Below are 11,918 nucleotides of genomic sequence, written 5' to 3' on the forward strand. Positions count from 1 at the left end.
GTATATAAAACATTAAGAGATGCCAAAAATATATCACAAGAGGATGGGGAAAATGTTTCTTTTGCTTTAAAAAAGAAAGAAGATGAAAACTATATGACGCTCTTAAGAGAAATTAAAGAGGACACTAACAAATGGAAACTCAACCCATGCTCCTGGCTAGGAAGAATTAATATTGCCAAAATGGCCACCCTGCCCAAAGTAATCTTAAGATTCAATGCAATCCCTATCAAATTACCAACAGCATTCTTCAACCACTGGAACAAACAGTTCAAAAATTCATATGGAACCACCTAAGAACCCGAATAGCAAAAGCAATCCTGAGAAGGAAGAATAAACTGGGGGGGATCTTGCTCCCCAACTTCAAGCTCTACTACAAAGCCACAGTAATCAAAACAATTTGGTACTGGCACAAGAACAGACTCACAGACCAGTGGAACATAATAGAGACTCCAGACATTAACTCAGACATATATGGTCAATTAATATACGATAAAGGAGCCATGGACATACAATGGGGAAATGACAGCGTCTTCAACAGCTGGTGTTGGCAAAACTGGACAGCTACATGTAAGGGAATGGAACTGGATCATTGTCTAACCCCATACACAAAAGTAAGTTCAAAATGGATCAAAGATCTGAATGTAAGTCATGAAACCATACAACTCTTAGAAAAAAAACATACGCAAAAATCTCTTGGACATAAACATGAGCAACTTCTTCAGGAACATATCTCCCCAGGCTGGACTTTAGCGCCAGGCTGATGTAGGTGTGATGACCTGCCAGCTGTGCGACGCTGACACCCAGTACTCCTGTAGCATGAGAACAGCCATAGCATCCATTTGATAAAATTTCCTGCCATGGATCCAGGTGCATGAAAGCGAACAGCAGCGTGCTTGGCACAGAAGCGCTCGAGAAAGGTTATTGCTCCTGAGGTCTCATCCCTACGCAGCTTCTCTGTCCGCAGCCCAGGCACCTACCTAACCCGTCGCTGGAGGGCAGCCAGCACCCGGGTGGTTTTGGGGACCCGCCAGTACCACGCTCTAGCCTCACAGCTGGGCAGCCCTGCACTGACTCCCCCCAACCTCCCGTCTGTCTTCCGGGGCACTGACCGTCCCGGTGCGCGTCCCCCAGTCTGGCGAGGGACACGTCCCTGGCCCCGGGGCTGAGAGCGTCTCCCCAAAGCCTCCCGAACGGTCGCGCGCCCTTAGGGCCCGGGAACAACGAGGGGCGTGAAAAGAGCTAAATCGGGGCAAGGCCAGGGGGACGAGTGCCTGAAACGACTAGGCGAGTTAAAATCCGAGGCCGCTGGCGTGGGCGCGGCCAGGAGCGCTCCCGGGTTAAGATGTCCTCCCGGAGGGGCGCTCTCAGCCCGCAGAACCCGGGAAGGCCCGGCCGGGTCGCAGGCAACGGCAGCGGGGACTCGTGCCAGACAGGGACACACCAGCCTCGCTCCGTACCCTCCTCCCCGCCCTCGCCCGAAGCCTGATCAGGGATGGCTGGGGGCAGCTCGCGTCGCCCGAGCGGGATGCTCCCCGCGCCCGCGCCCCAGGGACAGCCACGCCCTCTGGCTGCTGCCGGACTCACCGCTTCGCGCCCAAGGCTCTACCAGGCTCACCGGGCAGCTGCCCAGTGCGCATGCGTAGCTGCGCTGCTGACTACATCTCCCGGCAGGCCCCGTGCCACTGGCCGTGTCATTGGGGCCCAGAAGGATGCTTACGTGATAGGGGCTGGGAGTTCCTTTGCTCCCCGAGGCCTCAAGCTTCTTTGGAAGTGATCCCATTTCCGGTCCTAACCGCTTCTAGATCCCAGTGGATTGGTGGGGCGTGCCTTGGGTCTTGATGCTGGCAAGGGTTTCTCTCCCAGCAGCCCTCGAGAAAACGGAGCCGATAGGAACCTTCTTTAAATCTGTATGACTGGGTCAGTGATTATTAAAGCTCCGTGTAAGAAGTATTTCTTGGGAGAGCTTGTCAAAAATTCAGATTTCTGGTCCCCACCCCGACTGTCTGACGCACTGGATCTTGCAGGAGCTCGAGAATTTTCATTCATGAGGCTTTCCTGGGGATTATGACTCTGGTCTTCCCCTCGAGGGTCACAGCGGCCTTGAAATACCTTTGTATTTTATCCTCTGAAAGACCAGAGGATCCACCCAGTTATCTGGTGCGTTCGTCTCTCCCTCAGCGCTCACTTTAGGGCAACCGGGTCTTATGGTTCGCCCTATGGCCCCGCCCCCTGCCTTTCGGGTCCCTCGCTGCCCCGGGTCAAATTTTCCCTTCTGGGTGGTCAGCTGTGAATAGAGACCGGGCCACATGTGGCGCTGTCATTCGGAAAACCTAGGGCTAACATGATCTTTGGACGCCAAACTTTAGTGCTGGTACTTCCTGCGTGGAATCAGGACAGAGAGAAGAGAGCTGCCTGCGATTATGCCTTTCAGAGACCCTGATGAAAGCGAGAAGAGAGGGCAGGCGTCTCAAGGTCCCAAACCCACAGAGGCCAAGTCACTGGAGAAAGCTCCGCGGGGGCTGGAGGCGGGCTCTTGGGATGGGACTTGGGAGCCCTGGGCTTGCAGACTCCTGTGGATGCTATTTATTGTCGTACAGGGCACCAGGCACCTTCGCTGGCTGTTGTGGCTGGTTTCGGGTCCAAGGTGGTCGAGGAGCATGGCGTCTGGCTGGGGCTCCCAGGAATGAAAAGGGATCCCGATTGTGAAACCATAGTAGTTCCTGCGCGTGAAGCCGGGAGTTGTCTCTTCCCAACCAAATGCACAGTATGGAGGCCTCCCACCTGCACTTCTGTGGGTTCTGCCCCTGGGCCACGGGAAACATTCAGGCCACTCCTGCAACTTTGCCACCAGCTGCTTCAGCCCTGAGAGTTTTCAAAAAATGAATAATCAATTGAATTAAATTTCTTAAGTGCATCAATGGTACTGTTACATATAAATCACCCATTTTGAATCAGGTAGCAATAAGTAGAAAGTTTCATAAAGCTAAGTCTAATTAGTAATGGCCTCCCCAAATAATTTTGAAACAAAGAAGGTGTCATTTGTTGTTTGGGGTTTAATGGTATGGGAGCCTGACCAGTGTTGGGTGTTCAGTTTTTTAAAGCGTTTTCCAGGTTCTTATTATGCACCAGGTTCTGGACTAAGTATTGAGGACAAACACACATTGAGCAGAACACATGTACTCACTATAAAAGAACATATGGTAAAATGGAAGCAGACTTGTAAACAAGCAAAAATCTCCTGAATATAAGCATGAGCAACTTCTTCCTGAATGCATCTCCTCGAGAAAGGGAAACAAAAGCAAAAATGAACTCATGGGACTACATCAAACTAAAAAGTTTCTGTACAGCAAAGGACACAATCAATAGAACAAAAAGGCATCCTACAGTATGGGAGAATATATTTGCAAATGACATATCTGACAAGCGGTTAACATCCAAAATATATAAAGAACTTACACACCTCAACACTCAAAAAGCAAATAACCCGATTAACAAATGGGCAGAGGATATGAAGACATGGTTCTCCAAAGAAGAAATTCAGATGGCCAACAGACACATGAAAAGATGCTCCTCATCACTAATCATCAGGGAAATGCAAATTAAAACCACAATGAGTTATCACTTTACACCAGTAAGGATGGCCAACATTGAAAAGACTAAGAACAACAAGTGTTGGTGAGCATGTGGAGAAAGGGGAACCCTCCTACACTGCTGGTGGGAATGTAAATTAGTTAAATCATTGTGGAAAGCAGTATGGAGGTTCCTCAAGAAACTAAAAATAGAAATACCATTTGACTTGGGAATCTCACTCCTTGGAATTTACCCAAAGAATACAACTTCTCAGATTCAAAAAGACATATGCACCCCTATGTTTATTGCAGCACTTTTTACAATAGCCAAGATATGGAAGCAAACTAAGTGTCCATCAGCAGATGAATGGATAAAGAAGATGTGGTACATATACACAATGGAATATTATTCAGCCATAAGAAGAAAACCAATCCTCCCATTTGCAACAAGATGGAAGGAGCTAGAGGGTATTATGCTCAGTGAAATAAGCCAGGCAGAAAAAGACAAATATCAAATGATTTCACTCATCTGTGGACTATAAGAACAAAGAAAGAAACTGAAGGAACAAAACAGCAACAGACTCACAGAACCCAAGAATGAACTAACAGTTACCAAAGGGAAAGGAGCTGGGGAGGATGGGTGGAAAGGGAGGGATAAGGTGAAAAAAAGGGAAAATACTATTAGCAGACATAATGTAGGGGGAGTGCACAGAGAGGGCTGTACAACACAGAAAAGACAAGTAGTGATTCTATAGCATCTTACTACGCTGATGGACAGTGACTGTAATGGGGTATGTGGGGGGGGGGACTTGAGGATGGAGGGAGTCTGGTAAACATAATGTTGCTCATGTAATTGTAGATTAATCATACCAAAATAAAAAAGAATATATAAAAAATAAAAGAAATAATGGCTGAGTATTTTCAAATTTGATGAAAAACTTTACACATCCAAGAAGCTCAATGAATTTCAAGTATGACAAAAACAACCAGATCTATAAAAATATGCATCATAGTAAAAATGCTGAGAACCAAAGACATGGAGAAAATCATGAAAGAAGTAAGAGAAAAGGGGTCACTTATAAGGAAACCCTAATAAAATTAATGCGTGACTTGTCATCAGAAACAATGGAGACCAGAAGGCAGGGAGAAACATATTGAAAGTGCTCAAAATGACAACAAAAAACTATTAACCAAGAATCCTATATTCTTCAAAGCTATCTTTGAGTAATAAATGTGAAATTAAGGTATTTCTTGATCAACACAATCTTAGAGAATTTCTTGCTGGCAGACCCACCTTATAAGAAATACTAGGCTGGAAACAAGTGACCCCAGATAGTATTCTGAATCCATACAAAAAAAGCACTTGTAAAGGTAAATTTGTTATTATAAAAAACAATATAAATGGATATTTCTTTACTTAACCAGTTTAAAAAGCAATAAAAAAGATACACACACACATATATATATATATATACACGTATATATACATATACATACTGTTGGACCTTTAACATAGAAATGTAACATTTGCGGATAACAACACAAAGGAGGTGGTAGGAAGCAAAGCTGTATTGGATTAAGGAAATGAGTCAAGGTGATAACATGGATCAACAGTAATAAATGAAGAAACCAAATACGGGAAATAAGGTTAACATAACAAAAGCTATAAATATATACATGCTCTCCTTGCTCATTTGTTTGAAAGATATAATTATAGCACTATACTGCTGTGTCTTAACATATATAATACATGTAAGGAAAATAACACAAAAAGAGGAAGAAGGGAATAGAGTTATACAGGACTAACATTTCTATATCTAATTAGAATTAAATTAGTGTAAATCTGAAGATGATTCTGCTAAGTTAAGATCTACATGGCAAGCCTAAGGAACAATGAAGAAAATAACCCAAAAATATAATGAAAAAACTAAAGAAATTAAGAATTTACATTAGAAAATAGTCACTTAATGCAAAAGAAAGCAGTAAATGAGGAAATAGCGTAATGAAAAATGCATGGGACATACAGAAAACAAGAAAGTAAAAATAATACACATAAATTAAATTATATCAACAACATGACCATCAGGAATATATAACAATTATATGATAACACCAAATTACATGAAGCAAAAACTGACAGAAATTAAGGGAAAAATAGACAATTCTAAAATAGTTGAAGGCTTTATAAATCTACATTCAATAATAGATAGAACAAGACAGAATACTAACAAGGAAGTAAAAGAACTGAACAACACTATAAAATATCTATACCTACTGGACATACACAAACACATCATGGTACACAACAGCAGGGTACACATTATTCTCAAGTGCATATGGAATACTCCCCAGAATAGACCATATGGTAGGCCACAGACAAATCTCAACACCTTTCAAAGGACAGAAATAATATGAAGTGCGTTCTTCAACCACAATAGAACAAAATTATAAATCAGTAACAGAGGAAATTTGGTATGTTCACAAATGTGGAATTAAACAACACACTCCTAAATAACCAGTGGGTCCCAAAGAAATCACAAGGGAAATTAGAAAATTCTTCGAGATGAATGAAAACAATACAGATATTTAAACTTATGGGATCCAGTGAAAGCAGGGCTTAATGGGTATTTTATATTTGTAAATGCCTAGTTTGAAAAGAAGAAAGATCTCAAATCAATGAGCTAACCTTTCACCTTAATCACTGGAAAAAGAAGAGCAAGCTAACCCTAAAGCAGAGTTAAAGAAATAATAAAAATTAGAAAAAAGATACATAACTAAAATAGAAAACCAATAGAGAAGAATCACTGAAACCAAGATTTGGTTCTCTAAAAAGATCAACAAAATTTGACAAACCTTTAGCTAGACTAATAAAAAAAATGCTCAAGTTACTAGAATCAGAAATAAAGAAGGTAGCTGCTATAGACTGAATAGTTGTGTCATCCCCACCAAATTCCTGTGTGGAAACCTAACCCCCAGTGTGATGATGTTTGGAGGTGAGATCTTTGGGAGCCCTCATGAATGGGATTAGTGCCCTTATCAAAGACACCACAGATTGCTCTCTTGCCCCCTTCTGCCATGTGAGGTCACAGCAGAAGAGAGCAGTCTATACCTAGAAGAGGGACTCACCAGAATTCAGCCATGCCAGTACCCTGATCTTGGACTTCCAACCTTCCAGAACTGTAAAAAATAAATGTCTATCCACCAAAAAACTATTAGAATAACTGAATGCAGCAAAGTTGCAGGATACAAAATTAATACACAGAAATCTGTTGCATTCCTATATACTAATGAACTACCAGAAAGAGAAATCAGGAAAACAACTCCATTTACAATTGCATCAAATAGAATAAAACACCTAGGAATAAACTTGACCAATGAAGTGAAACCTTTATTCTCAAAACTACAAGGTACTCATGAGAGAAATGAAAGAAGACACCAATAAATGGAAATCTATCCTGTGCTCATGAATAGGAAGAATTATTGTCAAAATGGCCATCCTGCCTAAAGCAGTCTACAGATTCAATGCAATCCCTATCAAAATACCAATAGCATTCTTCAATTAGCTAAAACAAATAGTTCTAAAATTCACACGGAACCACAGAAGACCCCAAATAGCCAATCAAATCCAGAGAAGGAAGAACAAAGCTGGGGGCATTACACTCTGTCTTCAAGCTCTACTACAAAGCCACAGTAATCAAAACAATTTGGTGTTGGCACAAGAACAGACCCATAGATCAATAGAACAGAATAGAAAGCACACATATAAAACTAGACATATGTGGCCAATTAATATACTATAAAGGAGCCATGAATATACAATGAGGAAAAGACAGCCTCTTCAACAAGTGGCGTTGGGAAAACTGGACAGCTACATGTTAGACAATGAAAGTGGATTATTGTATAACTCCATATGCAAAAGTAAACTTGAAATGGATCAAAGATCTGAATGTAAGTCATGAAACCATAAAACTCACAGAAGAAAACATAGGCTAAAATCTCTTCAATATAAACATGAGTAACTTTTTCCTGAACACATCTCCTTGGGCAATGGAAACAAAATAAAAAATGAACAAGTGGGCCTACATCAAACTAAAAAGCTTCTATACAGCAATGGACACCATTAGCAGAACAAAAACGCATCCTACAGTATGGGAGAATATATTTGTCAATGATTTATCCAATAAGGGACTAACATCCAAAATATATAAAGAACTCATATGCTTCAACACCCAAAAACCAAATAATCCGATTAAAAAATGGGCAGAGGATCCTCTTTCGCAACCCAAAACTCATTGTTCAGCATGAGTTTTGATACAGATAAGATGGAACATGATACATAATGAGGACTAAAGTAGTGATGGGGGGCTGCTATTGATAATTAAAAAGCATAGGATATAAGGTAAAGCTCAGCTGCTATTGATAATTAAAAAGCATAGGATAAATCTCAGCTGTATCAGCTTAGTGTTCTAATGTTGACATGAAACAAAAATGGTTCTCTTTTAGGCTCATAACTTGAAAATACAGTCTCTGGACTTACAGATATTTGCATATCCCAATGATCTATACTATTCTTAGGGTATGACAACTTAGGAATGTGTATGATTTGATCTTAACTAAGGGCTAGAGGGTGTCTAAAATTGAGAACCAGGCAGATCCATCTCCTCTGACCCTAAATGTGGTCCCAAAGTAAATTGCATGAAGAAGTGGAACTCAGATTACAAGACTGACTAATAACTGGATTGAACAAAAGGTGATTTTAAAAGGACTGTTTTTATTGAAGATCATGCCTCAATTTGGAGAAGGTAAGGCGATTGGCAGGGGAAGGAACCATGCCATACTAAGCTCTTAAAAAATTTATTGACTTATGTTGCCTATGTTACATAATAAAAAAAAACCCTTTACAGTTTAAAAAAATGGGCAGAGGTCCTGAACAGACACTTCTCCAAAGAAGACACAGATGGCCAACAGGCACATGAAAAGATGCTCCACATCACTAATCATCAGGGAAATGCAAATCAAAACCACAGTGAGATATCACCTCACACCGGTTAGCATGGCCACTATCCAAAAGACAAGAAATGACAAACGCTGGCAAGGATGTGGAGAAATAAGAACCCTCCTACACTATTGGGAATGCAAATTGGTTCAACTGATGAGGAAAGCAAAATCGACTTTCACCAAAAAACTAAAAATAGAAATGCAATTTGATCCAGTAATTCCACTCCTAGGAATTTACCCAAAGAAAACAAAATCTCTGATTCGAGAAGACATATGCACCCCTATGTTTATTGCTGCACTATTTACAATAGTCAAGAAATGGAAGCAATCTAAATGTCCATCAAGAGATGAATGGATAAAGAAGATGTGGTACATATACACAAAGGAATATTATTCAGAAGTAAAAAATAATGAAATCCTGCCATTTGCAACAACATGGATGGATCTAGAGGGTATTATGCTCAGTGAAATAAGTCAGGCAGAGAAAGACAAATACCAAATTATTTCACTCATTCGTGGAGTATAACAATGAAGCAAAACTGAGGGAACAAAACAGCAGTAGACTCATAGACACCAAGAAGGGACAAAAAGTTACCAAAGGGGAAGAGGGGGGGCAGAAAGGGATTAAAGGGCACATTAATTCACAATTACGATATAGGTAGGTCACTGGGATGGTAGTACAGCACGGAGAATACAATTAATGACTCTATAACATCTTGTTGATAGACAGTGACTGCAATGGAGGGGGGGAGGTCCTGATAATATGAGTGATTGTCGAATCCCTGTGTTGTGTATGTGAAACCGTAAGAATGTATATCAAAGATACTTTAAGAAAAATAAAATGTAACCATTTAAAATGTACAACTCAATGTTTTTAGTATACTTATAGATAAGTAGTGATATGTCATTATGGTCTTAATTTGCATTTCACTAATTGCTAATGATGTGGAATATCTTTTCATGTGTTTATCCATATTTCCTATTCAGTGAAGTGACTTCTTTTTTCTTGTTAGTTTTGCTAGTGTTTAGTCAATTTTATTGATTTTTTTCAAATTACCAGTTACTTGTTTCATTTGTTTTTTCTATTTTTCTGTTTTCAATTTCATTGACTTCCACTCTATTTCCCTCCCTTGCTTTGGGTTTTCTAGGTTAAGTTATAACTTTAGGTTATTGATTTGAGACTTTTTCTCTTTTATAATATTAGCACTTAGTGTGCTGTGAATTTCCCTCTCATCTCTTTTTTAGCTGTATCCTTCAAAGTTTGATATATTTATTTTCATTTTCATTCAGTTCAGTACATTATTTCCTTTGAGACTCATTCTTTGACTTAAGGACTATTTAACAGTATGTTGACTTGCTTCCAAGGGTTTGGAGATTTTCCAATTATCTTTCTGTTCTTAATTTCTGGTTTGATTCCAAAGTTGTTGAGCAACATACTCTGTATGATTTCCTTTTTAAAAATATGTCCAGGTTTGTTTGTGTACAGGATATGGTCTATCTTGGTGTATGTTCCATGTTCATGTGGAAAGCATGTATACTCTGCTGTTGTTACCTGGTGTATTCTATAAATGTCAATTTCACCCCGTTGACTGATGGTGTTATTGAATTCTATATCCTTGCTGATATTCTGTCTACTTCTGTAGGTTTTTGAGAAAGGTGTGTTGAAGTCTTCAGTGACAGATATTTGTCTATTTCTCCTTTTATTTCTGCCAGTATTTGCTTGGCATATTTTGCAGCTTTGTTGTTTGGGGCATAAACTTTGGGACCCCTATATGTTGTCTCTGTGTATTGACATTTCTCATTAAATATGTCCTCCTCCTCTTTCTCTGTATTTGATAATTTTATTGCATTGGTTCACTTTATTTGATATTATTATAGCCACTCTTGCTTTCCTTTGTTAAATGTTTACATGAACTTTTTCCATCCTTTTACCTCCAACATGCATATATTCTTCTATTTGAAGTGAGTTTCTTTTATGTGGCATATTATTGCATTGTGTTTTGAACCTACTCTACAACTTTGTCTTTTAATTTGTGTACTTAGATCTTATAAATTTAATGTAATATTTGCTATGCCAAGGCTTAACTGCAACATTTTTTGTTTCCTGTTCCCTCTGTTCTTCAGTTGTTTATTGTTCCTGTTCTTTTGGTTTACTCATACCTTCTTTTAGAATTGTTTTGGTCTATCTATATTTTTTGTATCTAATTTATTGAGACATAATTAATACACTATACAATTCACCCATTAAAAGTGTACAATTAAGTGAATTTTAATATATTGAGTTGTGCACCTATCACCACAATCAATTTTCATCACTCCAAAAGAAACCCTGCACACCTCCCAACCCCACTAGCCCTAAGCAAACACTAATCTACTTTCTCCATATATATGTATATGTGCCTATTCTGGCCATTTAATATGAATGGAATCATATAATATGTGGTCTTTTGTGATTGCCTTTCACTTAGCATGTTTTCTAGGTTCATCCATGCTGTACTATGTAACTGTACTTTATTCTTTTTATGGGTGACTAATAGTCCATTATATGGACATACTACATTTGTTTATCCATTCATCACTTAATGAACACTTGAGTTGATTCTACCTGCTGATTATGAATAATGCTGCTATGAATTTTGTGTACAAGTCTTTGTGTGGACACGTTTTCATTTCTCTTGGGCATATACCTAGTAGAATTTCTAGATTAAGTAGTAATTGTGCACTTAACATTTTGAGGAATTTCCAGACTGTTTTCCCAAGTGGTTGCATAGTTTTGTATTCCCATCAGCAGTTTGGGGGGTTATGACTTCACATCACTGCCAAACTAATTCTAATTATCCTCCTTTTTTTTGTATATCCATGAGGGTGGTTGTGCATTTATATCTCATTGTGGTTTTAACCAAGTCCTTTAAAAGATGTATCTCTTTTTTTATTCATTATTTGGAGGTTTGAAGTGAATTTGTCAGGGGTGATTAGACACCTTCCAGCTTCTGTCATTTACTTCTTCAACACTCAGTTCTCACTGCATTCATTTCGATCTTGTCTGCTCTTTTCCAAGTAGCTTTAACCATACTAAATAGTACAAATTCTTCTCTCACTCTTTCTGGGAGGTTGTTACTACTGCTGGGGTCTGAGCTATACAACATTTTTATGACCCTGTCTCTGCACGCATGAGCCTTTACCAGGTGGAAGTCCAGGAACTCTACCTAGTTCCCCGTGGCCCAGAGTGCCTCCATACCGGACCACTATAGTTTTTTGGACAATCATAAAACTAAATGGACAGGAGTTGTGTGGACCTAAACGGAGCCCAAAACCCTGAAGTCTCAAAGAACAGGGAGGCGATTGTGAGCA

General features: G+C 39.6%; 1 non-coding gene across 1 annotated transcript; it reads left to right on the plus strand.

The window, feature by feature from the left end:
* Nucleotides 1-7,779: 7,779 nt before the first annotated feature.
* On the plus strand, nt 7,780-7,901 carry LOC118970550 (small nucleolar RNA SNORA40). Its single transcript, XR_005058609.1, has one exon. It is a non-coding gene; the product is annotated as a small nucleolar RNA SNORA40 (small nucleolar RNA).
* The last annotated feature ends 4,017 nt before the right edge of the window (nt 7,902-11,918 follow it).

The sequence above is a fragment of the Manis javanica genome, chromosome X (genome assembly GCF_040802235.1).
Source record: "Manis javanica isolate MJ-LG chromosome X, MJ_LKY, whole genome shotgun sequence".
Taxonomy (NCBI): Eukaryota; Metazoa; Chordata; class Mammalia; order Pholidota; family Manidae; genus Manis; species Manis javanica.